This window comes from Chrysemys picta, chromosome 2 (genome assembly GCF_011386835.1).
Source record: "Chrysemys picta bellii isolate R12L10 chromosome 2, ASM1138683v2, whole genome shotgun sequence".
NCBI lineage: Eukaryota > Metazoa > Chordata > Testudines > Emydidae > Chrysemys > Chrysemys picta.
Window position 1 is genome coordinate 112964571 of NC_088792.1, and position 12303 is coordinate 112976873.

Below are 12303 nucleotides of genomic sequence, written 5' to 3' on the forward strand. Positions count from 1 at the left end.
CTTCTTCTGGGTAGAGATTTCCCAGGCCTGGTTCTGCTGCATAAGAGTGGAAAGGTAGGGACTGGATAGTGGGAGGCAGTGCGCACCCTTTGCCCAGTACAGTGCTTAGCTATGCAAGGCCTCCCTCTGCTTTAATACATGTAAGACAGGAAAAAGATGAGGCAGGGGAAGGACTGTGGGGATCCACTGCTGTGCAAATCCCCTCATGCTTCTAGGTTGACCAGACAGCAAGCGTGAAAAATTGGGACAGGGGGTGGGGGGTAATAGGAGCCTATATAAGAAAAAGACTCAAAATTCAGGACTGTCCCTATAAAATCAGGACATCTGGTCACACTACAGGCTCCTCATGTTGAAGGGCTGCATAAAGATTCCCATAACCTAGTCCTGACACAGGGCTCTAGGACCCTCTCTGCTGCTCTCCTCAACATCTGTCAATTGTATGGGTTGACAGTGGCCTCTGGCTTTAGTTTACGTGAACAAAGCATAATATAGCAAAGACAATGTATCACAAAATATACCAGCTCCTCAAGCATAGGAAAAGGGAAGTTAAGAGTAAGTAAATAATTCAACAAGAATTAAGAGTACTCACCAGCTGGATGAGAAGGAGATCCAGGAAGCAGCAGCGGCCAGTTACAAAATGGATGCTTTAGGGCTGCAACTGCTCCTCTCTTCCAAATTTAAAGGGCCAGCCCCACAGTGATGCCAGGGAGGCAGCTGTAATCTAAACAGGCCCCACGAGTTACACCTGGAGTCCCAGCACAGCCCAAGATTGTACAAGTGATTTAAAGCCACCTTACTCTACACTCCTCCGTGACTGTGAATTCTCTACTGTGCCTTTTAAAAGTTCAGCACAGAATCTCATCCTGGTGTTTTAATTCCTATCTTTAGAGTTTCCTTTATTCCCTTTACAGCCACAGCTTGTCTGCCATGTAGAATCTTAAAGGTCTGAAATTCAAGATCTTTATGAAATTGCCTCTGCAGATCCCCTCTTTAGATGACACATGTCATGCTTCATGATTCAGCGGGAAAATATAGGTCCTAATATGGAGATCTGCAGAGACAATGTATTCAGTTTCAGTTACTAGTAAGTAAACCCTGTTTCTTTAACCTTAGACTATTACTACTCTGCCCACATTAGGTTAAAAAGAGGGGAAAAGAAAAGCATTAACTGAAATGCCTTGCGCTTACAATGTTTGTATGATGTGCTGTGTTCATGCACAACAGTCAAGCCATTGTAGGCATTTTTCAAGTGTTGCTCAGACCAGGCTGAACCAGTGCAATGTACCAGCAATGAATCTTTGAACCTGCACTAGTTCTGTCAGTCAACATAACTCCATGCCACAATACAGGGCTTTGTACCTGTAAGCTACTCAAAAGTTCTTTTCCCCAGTAACAATCCTGTGCACTAAGGATTAGGTTCTTAAGAAGTACCACAGTGCACTGATATGGTTATAGTTTTATGATATGGACATGCCAAAACAGTTGCATCAAACACAATGCTGCTGCATGGATATGCTAAATTGTTCCAAGCCCTGGCTATGCAACAGACCATTTCATTGCACAATGGCCTGGATCCACAAAGGGACTTAGGCATTACGATAGGATCCACAAAGCCGAGTTAGGTAGCTAGACTCCCTATGCAATGCATGGAGAGAGACAGGTGCCTAAGAATTTGATTCACAAAAACCAGTATAATAAGCGTAGAGCTGCCTAAGCCAGCTAATGGGACATGCTGATGACAGGGGTGTGTCCTAAGCCCCACCCCCTCACGGAGTTTGGTGCCTAAGTCTAGGCTGCAAGGAGGTGCCTATCTTTGCTTGGGTTCCACACCTGGGAACCCTTTCCTGGAGTCAGTGGCTTAGGAGAATGAGTTACGGGCCTGCTTAACTCCATACAACACTGCCAGAGGAGGAGGTGATGGTAGTACCAATGCCACCCTTGTAGCGTCTAGCTGTGTGCTTAGTGCTGGGATATGGGAGACCTAGGTTCAGGGGGAATAAAGGATTTAAAGAGGGGTCTCTTACTGCTCAGGGGAGTGCTCTAACCCAGTGCTTCTCAAGCAGCGGTACATGTACCCAGAGGTGGTCTTTGCCTAGTTTTATAAAAAGCATTAGCAAAGTCAGTACAAACTAAAATTTCATACAATGACTTGTTTATACTGCTCTATATACTATACACTGAAATGTAAGTACAATATTTATATTCCAATAGATTTATTTTATAATTATATGGTAAGAATGAGAAAGTCAGCAATTTCTCAGTAACCGTGTGCTGTGATACTCTTGTATGTTTATGTCTGATTTGGTAAGCAAGTCATTTTTAAGTGAGGTGAAACTTGGGGGTACTCAAGACAAATCAGACTCTTGAAAGGGGTACAGTAGTCTAAAAAGGTTGAAAGTCACTGCTCTGACCACAGACTATGGATATTTTTGATATATCTCCCCACTGGACAGAAGCCCAAACTCCACCACCCCACCGCAAGGCACAGGTCCTGAGCTCTCCCCCACCCCAAATCTGGTAGGTGGAGAATGGGGGGGGGGCATGGGGGATTCTGCGAGCCACACTTTACTGGTAAAAGAGCCACATGCAGCTTGCGAGCCATGGTTTGGCTACCCCTAATATAGAGTATAACCAGCTCTCCAGGGTATGCATTGGGTACGAGAAGGCTGGGGAGAGGAGTGAACTGAGTTTGAGCATATCTACTAGTCAGAGGTTTCAAGCTTATGCTTGCTAGTAAGCCAAACTTTAATATTCTTAATTTAGAGGAAAAACAAACTGTGATATTGACCTTTCCATATATTGGCACACTATTCTTTCACACTGCATGGCATAGCTTGGTCTTTTACCATTTAAAATAGAGTTTACTACATCTTTTCTACTGAGTTAACAAAACATAAGTGCACGGTGTGTTTTAGGATTCTGAAGCCAAGTGGAGGGACAAATTAACCAGCACAAAGCAGTGTGAAATAACAAAACACATGGAAGTGCAACTACTGAGAGGAGGTTAGCTATTAGTTAAATCTAGCTCATGTACAAGGAGAGTGCAAAGCCCACTGTCACAGCTCCATCTGCACAGGTTTACTGTAGGACGTGAAATAATTTGATAAGAATAGATCATTCCTAAAAAACGCATAGAGATCTACAACAAAAGGGAATGTAAATGTGATGATCTCCATCACTGGAGGACTTTGCCATTAATCCTCCCATTACCGGTAGCAGCTATCACCGTTCCAGCAACTTCAGCTGGGGCTTTCTAGATTCTGTAAGTAAACGGTTTGAAGTTACTGCAATTCGGGGATAAGCTGCTTTAAGAGAAAAGCTGGCACTTCAGAATTTCCGAAAACTGAAGCCAAGTACCGAGCAACAAAGACTTTAAAACTTGCCAGCATTGCAGATTTATGTATAAAGAGGGGCTGGCTTTTCCTCAAGCTGTGGCAATATCGGAAATGGCATTCTCCACTCCCAGGGTGCAGAAAGCAGTAAACCTGTGCTTTTATAGTCAGTTTAAAAACACACTGACTATAATTGCAAAAGCAAATATAAGAGTGTTTTGGATGACTAAAAAGTTGATTGGCATCATTTTAGACTAATTACCATGAAATGTGGCAACCAGTTACATACAACCTCCTAGAATGAGTAATCTTAATGTTGTACACAGTGCTGTAGCCATTTGGTCCCAGAATATTAGAGAGATTACAGGGGTGTTAATAAGCCACTTCACCTTGAATGGTCCCTTAGAATATGTGCTAATTACTTAGGCTAAACTATCTGTTCAATCATGTATTCAGCTGTGACATGGCGCTTTACAGCTCTGCAACTTTCTCCCTCGGGGAAAAAACAACCCCCTGAGCGCAGCAAGTTACAGCGCTGTAAAGCACCAGTGTAAACAGTGCCCCAGCGCTGGGATCCGTGCTCCCAGCGCTGTAAGCTAATTCCCTCGTGGAGGTGGAGTACCTGCAGCGCTTGGAGAGCTCTCTCCCAGCGCTGGTGCGCGACCACACTCGCACTTCAAAGCGCTGCCGCGGGAGCGCTCCCGCAGCAGCGCTTTGAAGTTTCGAGTGTAGCCACGGCCTGAGTACTTTCCCCAGATCTGAAGAAGAGCTCTGTGTGGCTCGAAAGCTTGTCTCTCACCGACAGCAGTTGGTCCAATAAAAGTATTACCTCGCCCACCTTGCCTCTCTGAGTAATCTTAATTTAGGCCTCGTCTACACTAAAGCGTTAGGTCAACGTAAATTGCCTTACATTGACCTAATTATGTCAATGTACACACTATAGCCTTGCTCCTGCCAATGTAAGTGCCCTACTACACTGAGTGCCCATCACCTCCGTGAGAGGCATAGGTAGTTAGGGCAATGCAGTGTCCCTGTAGACACTCCATTACTTACATCTATTGGCTGCCATTCACTGGAGCCGTGAAATTGACAAGAAAACCAGCTCCCAGCTCCCCAGCCCTGCTGCTGCCCAGTCTCCACTCCAAGCCAGGCTGCCACCCAGGCTCCCACGCAGCCAGTAGCCCTGCTGCCTCCCTGGGGTCCCGGGTCCCCACTCCCACCCTGGCTGCTGTCCAGGCTGTCAGCTCCCCACTGGGAGCATGGCTGTGCACAGTGGGGAGCTCCATGCCCTGAGTCCGGTTGGCTTCCCTGCTCCCAGTGGGGAACTGAGAAGCCAGTGTGGCTGCTGCCTTATTGCCAGTGGGGAGCAGAAAGCCAAGGGGTGGTGGCAGCCGGGCTACCGGCAGGGAGCGGGACGCAGAGCTGAGATTCCTCACTCTCAGCCCCCCACACTGCCCCTCTTAAGTGGGTGGAAGTGCTCCTGATGAGGATGCGGACCACCGACAGAAGAAGGGCAGTGTGGACATTAAAAATAGGCATATCAAACAGTAAGGAAAAGAACTGGGAAAGGAAGTTGCTGTTATGTCAGGGCACTATAAACTTCAATTGACCTATGTTAGGTCAACTTACAGCCACTGCTGTACTGTCCCGGTTCTTTTCCTTACTGTTTGATATGCCTATTTTTCATGTCCACTTGGTAGTGTCCATGTGTATTGATATGTGATGTAAGGCATCTAAGCATGCTTTTGGGTGCTGTAAAAACAATAAGGCATTGTGTTTATCCTTTGTAGAGTCAACTTTTATTTTATTTCATTTTTTTAATTTGGCTTGTCTATGTATTTTTTCCTGTTCATGGCCTTGATTCAGTGTGAGACTAATAAGAGTTGGATGTTGCCCCAAATATTTTACACACAGATTCCTTTGGTAAGGATACATTTCTGTTATAAAACGCTTCCTGATGCATTGTCTGAAAATTTCCACAGTGCATACAAATGCAATTAGAGTGCTTAGTTATTGCCAGCTGCAATAATAGTGTAATGTTGCAAGTGAAATTCAGTTTATGCAACAACAGCATTGTAACTGTGCTAGGAAACAAATCAGTTATTGATTTTAAACAATAGTAATTTTTATTATATATAATTGCTTTCCATTTATAGCTCCTCGTGTGCTTTGCATACTGCTTAGTTCTCACTAAACTCTTGGTGAGTTATATTTGTATTACTATATCCTCTTACAGAAGAGGAAACTGAGACAGAGGCTGGGGTATTTTGTTTTGAACTCCATGGATTTAGGGGGAAAAAATACTTAAACAGCACATCAACTTCAGCACTGAACAATAGAATAATAAACTAGAGTATTACATATGCTATATAGTAAAAGTTAACAACCCCGTGCTCTTTAGATTAAGTGCCTTCTCTCAGAAAGCACCCCCTGAAGGACTCACTAACAACATTTTTATCATCTATCTAGGTGTTTATATGGCTCCCATCACTGCAGTATCAGATTTTATTGTAGATATGAAATATAGAATCATAGAATTCTAATATAGAATCAAAACCATGAAAACAATGTTTGCTTATATTCTGTGTAAGCCAACAAAGGAAACAGAATGAGAATTGCAATAAGTTCCAATTAATTTTTACAACACTGGGTCATTCAAGGTGTATGTAACATCTAATTTATCAGCATCACACTGCTATTATTAAAATAAGTTTTAAACAAATACTTACACATTGCAAAACCTTCTAGAGACCAAGACCCATCCCTTAGAGGAAAGATACTGTTTTTCTTGGGAGACTGTGATATTTTACCCATATACATCATAAAGAAGCAAAGTAGGGTGCAATCCCCACTTCCTCTTTTCCGCAGGTCACCTTTAAGAAATCAAAAAAACAGAGCATTTTTCCCATTAACAAAAAAAAAAAAACAAGATTGAAAGCCTCTGACTAATCTTTAATTTAAATATTGGAAAAACAAGAGAGAACAAATGTAAAGTCTCCCTTGGAGAGCAGTGTGCACTCGCCTCTCCTGTTACAAGCTTCAGCAATAGTCAGAACAAAATTGCTGTTCTTTGCACTCAGGCAAAGTTTTCTGTAAGTCTGCACTTGTGTAGCCACCGACACCTGTGTAAACCAGGTGTAAGACACAGTTAACAGAATTCAATAACCATGTTTCACTTTCTGCACAGGTGTAACTGAATACACAGGGTGGAAGACAGTGGAAAAGCAAGGCTTGCAGAATTCTTAGATATCACTGCTCTACAGCCAAAATGCTTCTGAAATAAATGTAGTCAAACTTTACTAATTCTGGGTCACTGAGAATGAAAATGATGCTTAAAATTGTTGATTGGCTCTAGTTTTCAAGATATGCTATTGGGTCAGTATATACGACCCTTGACTTGGGAATGGCGGAGGATAAGTGAGTTATAAAGGGAAGGGATCTCAATTTAAACCAGAAATGACTAAAATACATCTTTGACTGGATCTATGAATAAATCTATGACTGGGTTTGGACAGTACTTGCTTTTTAGGCAAAACAAGCTATGAAGCTGGTATTGCGTCATAAATGATATGAATTGCATCATGTTATTCCTAGAAGTCATGGATGATGCAATCATAACGAAGCTTACAGCACTCTGCTGAACAAATTGCCCTATATCAGCTCTAGAAATCATACAGTGTCGTGCTCTCTTATTTGTCAGTGTTTGATTTTGCAAAGGGACACATTTCTGTTTAGCCAAAGTGAGCAGAGATGCCTCGTACTTGTGTGAACAGTGCAGATAACTTCTGCTATGTTTGTGGTGAAGTGACTTTTGCATCACAAAAGCGCAGTATAACCACTATGGTTAAGAAAGCCTATCACCTTTATTTTGGCTGCAAAATTGGAGATCAGGACAAGAGGTGGGCCCCACACATATGCTGCGACACTTGTGCAACAAATCTTTGCCAGTGGTTGAACAGGAAAAGGAAATCTATGCCTTTTGCAGTGCCAATGATTTGGAGAGAGCCAACAGATCATACCAGCAATTGTTACTTCTGCATGGTGCCTCCAGTTGGAAAGGTGTGTCAAAGAAGAAAAAGTGGACTGTGCATTATCCAAACATTCCATCAGCTATACGCCCAGTACCCCACGGGGAAGGGCTGCCAGTTCCTGATGCACCAGAATCATTCTCACTTGAGTCAGACGAGGAAGAGGATGAAACTTCTGGTCCTGAACCATCAATGTCACAGGACCCACATTTTCTCCCATCCTCCTCCTCTGAACCACGCCTCATAACACAAGGTGAACTGAATGACCTTGTCAGGGATTTGGAATTACCCAAGAGTAAGGCAGAGCTGTTGGGCTCCAGACTACAGCAGTGGAATCTCCTGGCAGGTGACGTTAGGGTTTCCATGTTCCGTGACAGTCAAAAGGATCTTGTTCCATTCTTCTTCATGGAAGGTGATCTGATAGCCTGCAACAACATCGATGGTGTGATGGCAGCCCTCAACATCGTTCACAATCCAGATGAGTGGAGACTGTTCATTGATTCATCGAAGACGAGTCTTAAAGCTGTTTTACTGCATAATGGCAATGTTTTGCCATCAATTCCAGTTGGTCATGCAGTCCATATGAAGGAAACCTATGACAACATGAAACAACTTTTGAGGTGCATAAACTATGACCAACATCAGTGGCAGCTTTGTGGTGATTTGAAGGTTGTTGCTCTCTTGCTTGGTCTGCAGACTGGATACACAAAGTCCTGCTGTTTTCTCTGCGAATGGGATAGTCGTGCAAGAGATTCCCACTACATCAAGAAAGCTTAGCCACTCCGACAGTCATTGGAGCCTGGGAGGAAAAGTGTTCAGCATCCACCACTTGTTGAATCAAGGAAGATTTTGTTACCGCCCTTACACATCAAGCTGGGTCTGATGAAGAACTTTGTCAAGGCCATTGACAAAACACAAACAGCTTTCAAGTACCTCCGTGGAAAATTTCCAAGGTTAAGTGAAGCTAAGATAAAGGAAGGTGTCTTTGTTGGTCCTCAGATTCGTGAACTTCTTCGAGATGATGCATTTGACCATGCACTGCGTGGCAAGGAAAAGACGGCATGGAAAGCCTTCCAGTTAGTGGCAATAAATTTTCTCTGAAACAACAAGGCAGACAACTACAGGTTGTTGGTGGAAAACCTCCTCAAGGCATACAAAAGCCTTGGTTGCAACATGTCACTAAAAATACATTTTTTGCACTCTCATCTAGATTTTTTTTTCCACTGAACTGTGGAGCAGTGAACAACGAGCATGGCGAGCGATTTCATCAGGACATTGCAACAATGGAGAAACGCTATCAGGGCAAATGGAGCCCATCAATGCTTGCAGACTATTGCTGGACAGTGACAAGAGATGCTCCATTTAATGAATACAAGAGACAAGCCAAAAAGCGCCGAGTAGACACTGAATAGGACTAAACTATGTACATAATAGTTTTTTGCCTTTTGTTTCATAATAAATTTTATTTATATAACCCTTTTGCTGATTTTTAAAGTGTTCCATAAACAGGACAGGTGAAATATTATCATGTAAAGCAACCATAAACACATGAAAAGACCTAGGTTTACAATTTATGATTAAAACTCTACTATCTACACAATATACATAAACATAAAATGCAAAAACTTAAATATCTTAGAAACAGTAGCCAATCAGTTGTTTTAATTGTCATATTTGAATTCAGCACATCAAAATACATAATAAATAGCACATTTTATCTCTGAAGCAGACGACTTCTCAAAAATTGTAGACCAGTGTATTTAAAGATGCAGTGCACAAAGTTTTTCAGCGTTTCATAGCTATCTGCACCAAGCAGATTAGCAAAGTCTTCAACTGGCGTCAGGTATCAGCCTAGTGCTAGAGACAGCAAGCCTCTGGGGGAGGTGGATTAACTACGCCAACACGGGAGAGCTCTCTCTCCCCTCAGTGTAGAGCATCTTCATTAAAGTGCTATAGCAGTGCAGCCCGGGAGCTTTTGGATGAATATTGTTTTGGGTAGAGGTGTGTGTGTGTGTGTGTGTGTGTGTGTGTGTGTGTGTGTCTGTATATGTATGTATGTATAAAGAGAGAACATACAGAAACTGAGAACAGACAGAGACTGAGAGAATAGTGCACAGTAGCCTGTGAAGAATGTGACCCTGGATAAAGCTAGAAAGAGAGAGCTTTTGAGTCGGTGCACAAATTAGCCCAAACGGGAGGGTTTCTCGATGTCTCAAAGGGTTATCTGGTGGGTGACTGGTCCTGACAAAATGAGTGACCCATTTATGGACTCCACTAATTTGGGGGTGGGGGTGCTTATGCTGGGTGGGTGTCTTGTGTGCTCGGGTGAATGCCAGATCTCTGAAATTGCCTCAGGCACCTGAGTCCACCAGCACCTCTGGGTTGAGTCAGGCACCAAAGGGTGCCAGAGCCAGAGAGGGGGAATTGGAGATGTGTTGGCGTGAGCTGCTGGGGAAAGGGGAAGGGCACCAATCCAGCTCTGATCCCACGACTGGAGTTAGGGTTTCATGTTTACTGACCAGGGCACAGACTGGACCTTGGCAGGGCAGCTTGATGCAAAGCTTCCTTGTGCCCTGCAGTATAGGCATAAGCCTGATGCCTGGTGTTGATTCTTCTCTGACCGTGTCAGAGAGGCGGGGCTAGACCTGATCAACTCGAAGGGTTTCAGCGACCGAGAAGGGACTGGTGACTGGGAGTGTGGGGGTGCGGATGGATGGACGACACAGAGCCAGCTGGGCTGGGGGAAGTCAGCAGAAACATCTTTTTCCTTGGCGGTGTTTGGTCAGGCAGTCAGTGATCTTGATGCATCGGTCAACTGAGGCGACCAGGCCAGATGGGGATTCCACCCATGCCAGTTCATCTGTAGTATCATCATTAAGGCTGAGCCGCAAATGACAATGCTGGGCACCCTCATTCCATTCAGTATCACTACTATGCGCTGGCACTCTGCTGCATATTTAGCAACTGGCCAGCATCTCTGCCACAACACATGAAGTGCAGTTTTGGCCACATGCATTGAAGATCATCACTGTAGCTTGAACAAAGTCGTCAAATTATCCCAGAAGCGGGCCTGATTTTCCTGGAGTGGAGCCACCTGAGCAAGGGCCTTCTGAGTAAGCAAGCTGATAATCAATCCTGCTGAGGCTTGGTCAGCAAGATACAACTGCGGGTGGAGCAGAAATAGGAGCCAACACTGATTTAGGAACCCGTAAAATTTGTCTTGATTGCCATTGAACTGGTCAGGTCAGAGGAGCAGGGGTTGGAGATGAAGGTGATATGGTGTAAGCTTGCAGGACTACATTAGAGAAGGAGTCATGCCCAGGGGTTAGAGCAGGAGTTGGTAGTCAGGAATTGGTGCCCAGGGTCAGAGCTGGAGTCAGAGGCGAGATGCCAGAGCCAGAAGTCAGGAATCAGAACCAAGGGTCAGAGCTGAGTTACCTGGTGTGAGGTAAGGCAGGGGCAGGGCTGGGAACAAACAAGTGCAAGAGCCACAACTGTAGATGAATTCTTTGAGCAGCTGCTGGGCTTTAGAGTTGGTCTGCTGATTTTTCCAACAAACAGGTAACGTAGTCAGTCTGGCAGTCTACTACAGGTCAGCTGTGATCATTAGGTTGCCCGGAGACTGGCTCTGCAGCAGGCACTGATTCCTAACAGTTCTTGGGTTCCTCCTGCGTTCAGAGAAATATTTACAAGGAATGTACAAAGTCCTAATCAAGACTGCATCAAAGAAAATACCAGATTTCATCAATTTCTGCTTCCAGCTGGAACATCCTCATGTCCTGAACTTAGACTAGCCGCTCAGGTCAAAAAGGGTCAACATTATAAAAATAAGTTGTGATACCGGTGTAATTACATCTGACCCTAGTACATAGAAGATCTGCCTGCCATAACTTTATGCTGGAGGAAGAGTGAGTGTCATTGGAAAGAACTTTATAGTTATGTCTAAGTCAGGGATTGGCAAACTTTGGCATGCGGCCCACCAGGGTAAGCACCCTGGCGGGCGGGGCCAGTTTGTTTACCTGCTGCGTCCACAGGTTTAGCCGATCGCGGCTCCCACTGGCTGTGGTTCACCGCTCCCGGCCAATGGGGACGGCAGGAAGCAGCGGCCAGCACATCCCTTGGCCTGCGCCACTTCCCGCAGCCCCCATTGGCCTGGAGCAGCGAACTGCAGCCAGTGGGAGCCGCTATCGGCCAAACCTGCGGACGTGGCAGGTAAACAAACCGGCCTGGCCCAGCCCGCCAGGGTGCTTATCCTGGCGGGCCGCATGCCAAAGGTTGCTGATCCCTGATCTAAGTTTATTAAAACAGATCTGTTTTGTTTCCCCCTGCAAATGTCTTCTTTTCATTTGAAACAAATGAAACCATTTTAATTTGCTGCTAATGGAGAAAGACATAACACTTCTTCAGTGAGTTTGATGAAAGTATTGCTGTGCAACAAATTGTAAACTAAACTGTATAACAATCTATTAATCAGAAATGTGAATGTTTTTTTCCCAAGAGTTGGAGTTGCACTAAATAAACATTCAGTGTATGATTAATTGATTCAGTATGGCTTCTGTTGAATAATTATGTTCAATAATAGTCTGGATACAACTTGTTATCAATTGTCACTTTAAATCAAGTATAATAGGTTTCAGCTGCACATACTGTATAAACCGAATATCCAGGAAAAAACAACAACCAACCAACCAACCAACCATCTGATTTCCAGACAGCTTTGCTGCCCACGGCTAAGTTCTAATGGTGGATTTCAAAGGGACACTTCTTGTGGGGGATAGTTCCAGTAACTTTGCACACTACTTTGAGAGTGGAATAACTAACCTGGGCTGAGGAGAGCTACTTTCCTATTGCCCCACAGTTGGATTCACACCATATGTACTGAGATTAATGGCAATTAAGAGTAACTTCTCTCTATATACTCACATGTAGGACGCTTAGCGCTT

At 44.2% G+C, this 12303-nt stretch overlaps 1 long non-coding RNA gene across 3 annotated transcripts in view; it reads right to left on the bottom strand.

Annotated features, from left to right (window-relative positions):
• LOC122172366 (uncharacterized) overlaps positions 1-12303 on the bottom strand; it is a 364131-nt gene that overhangs the window by 50087 nt on the left and 301741 nt on the right. For all 3 annotated transcript variants that reach the window (XR_010598465.1, XR_010598467.1, XR_010598466.1), the window contains exon 3: positions 6062-6205. This is a non-coding gene — a long non-coding RNA (uncharacterized LOC122172366). The remainder of the gene's footprint in view (positions 1-6061; positions 6206-12303) is intronic.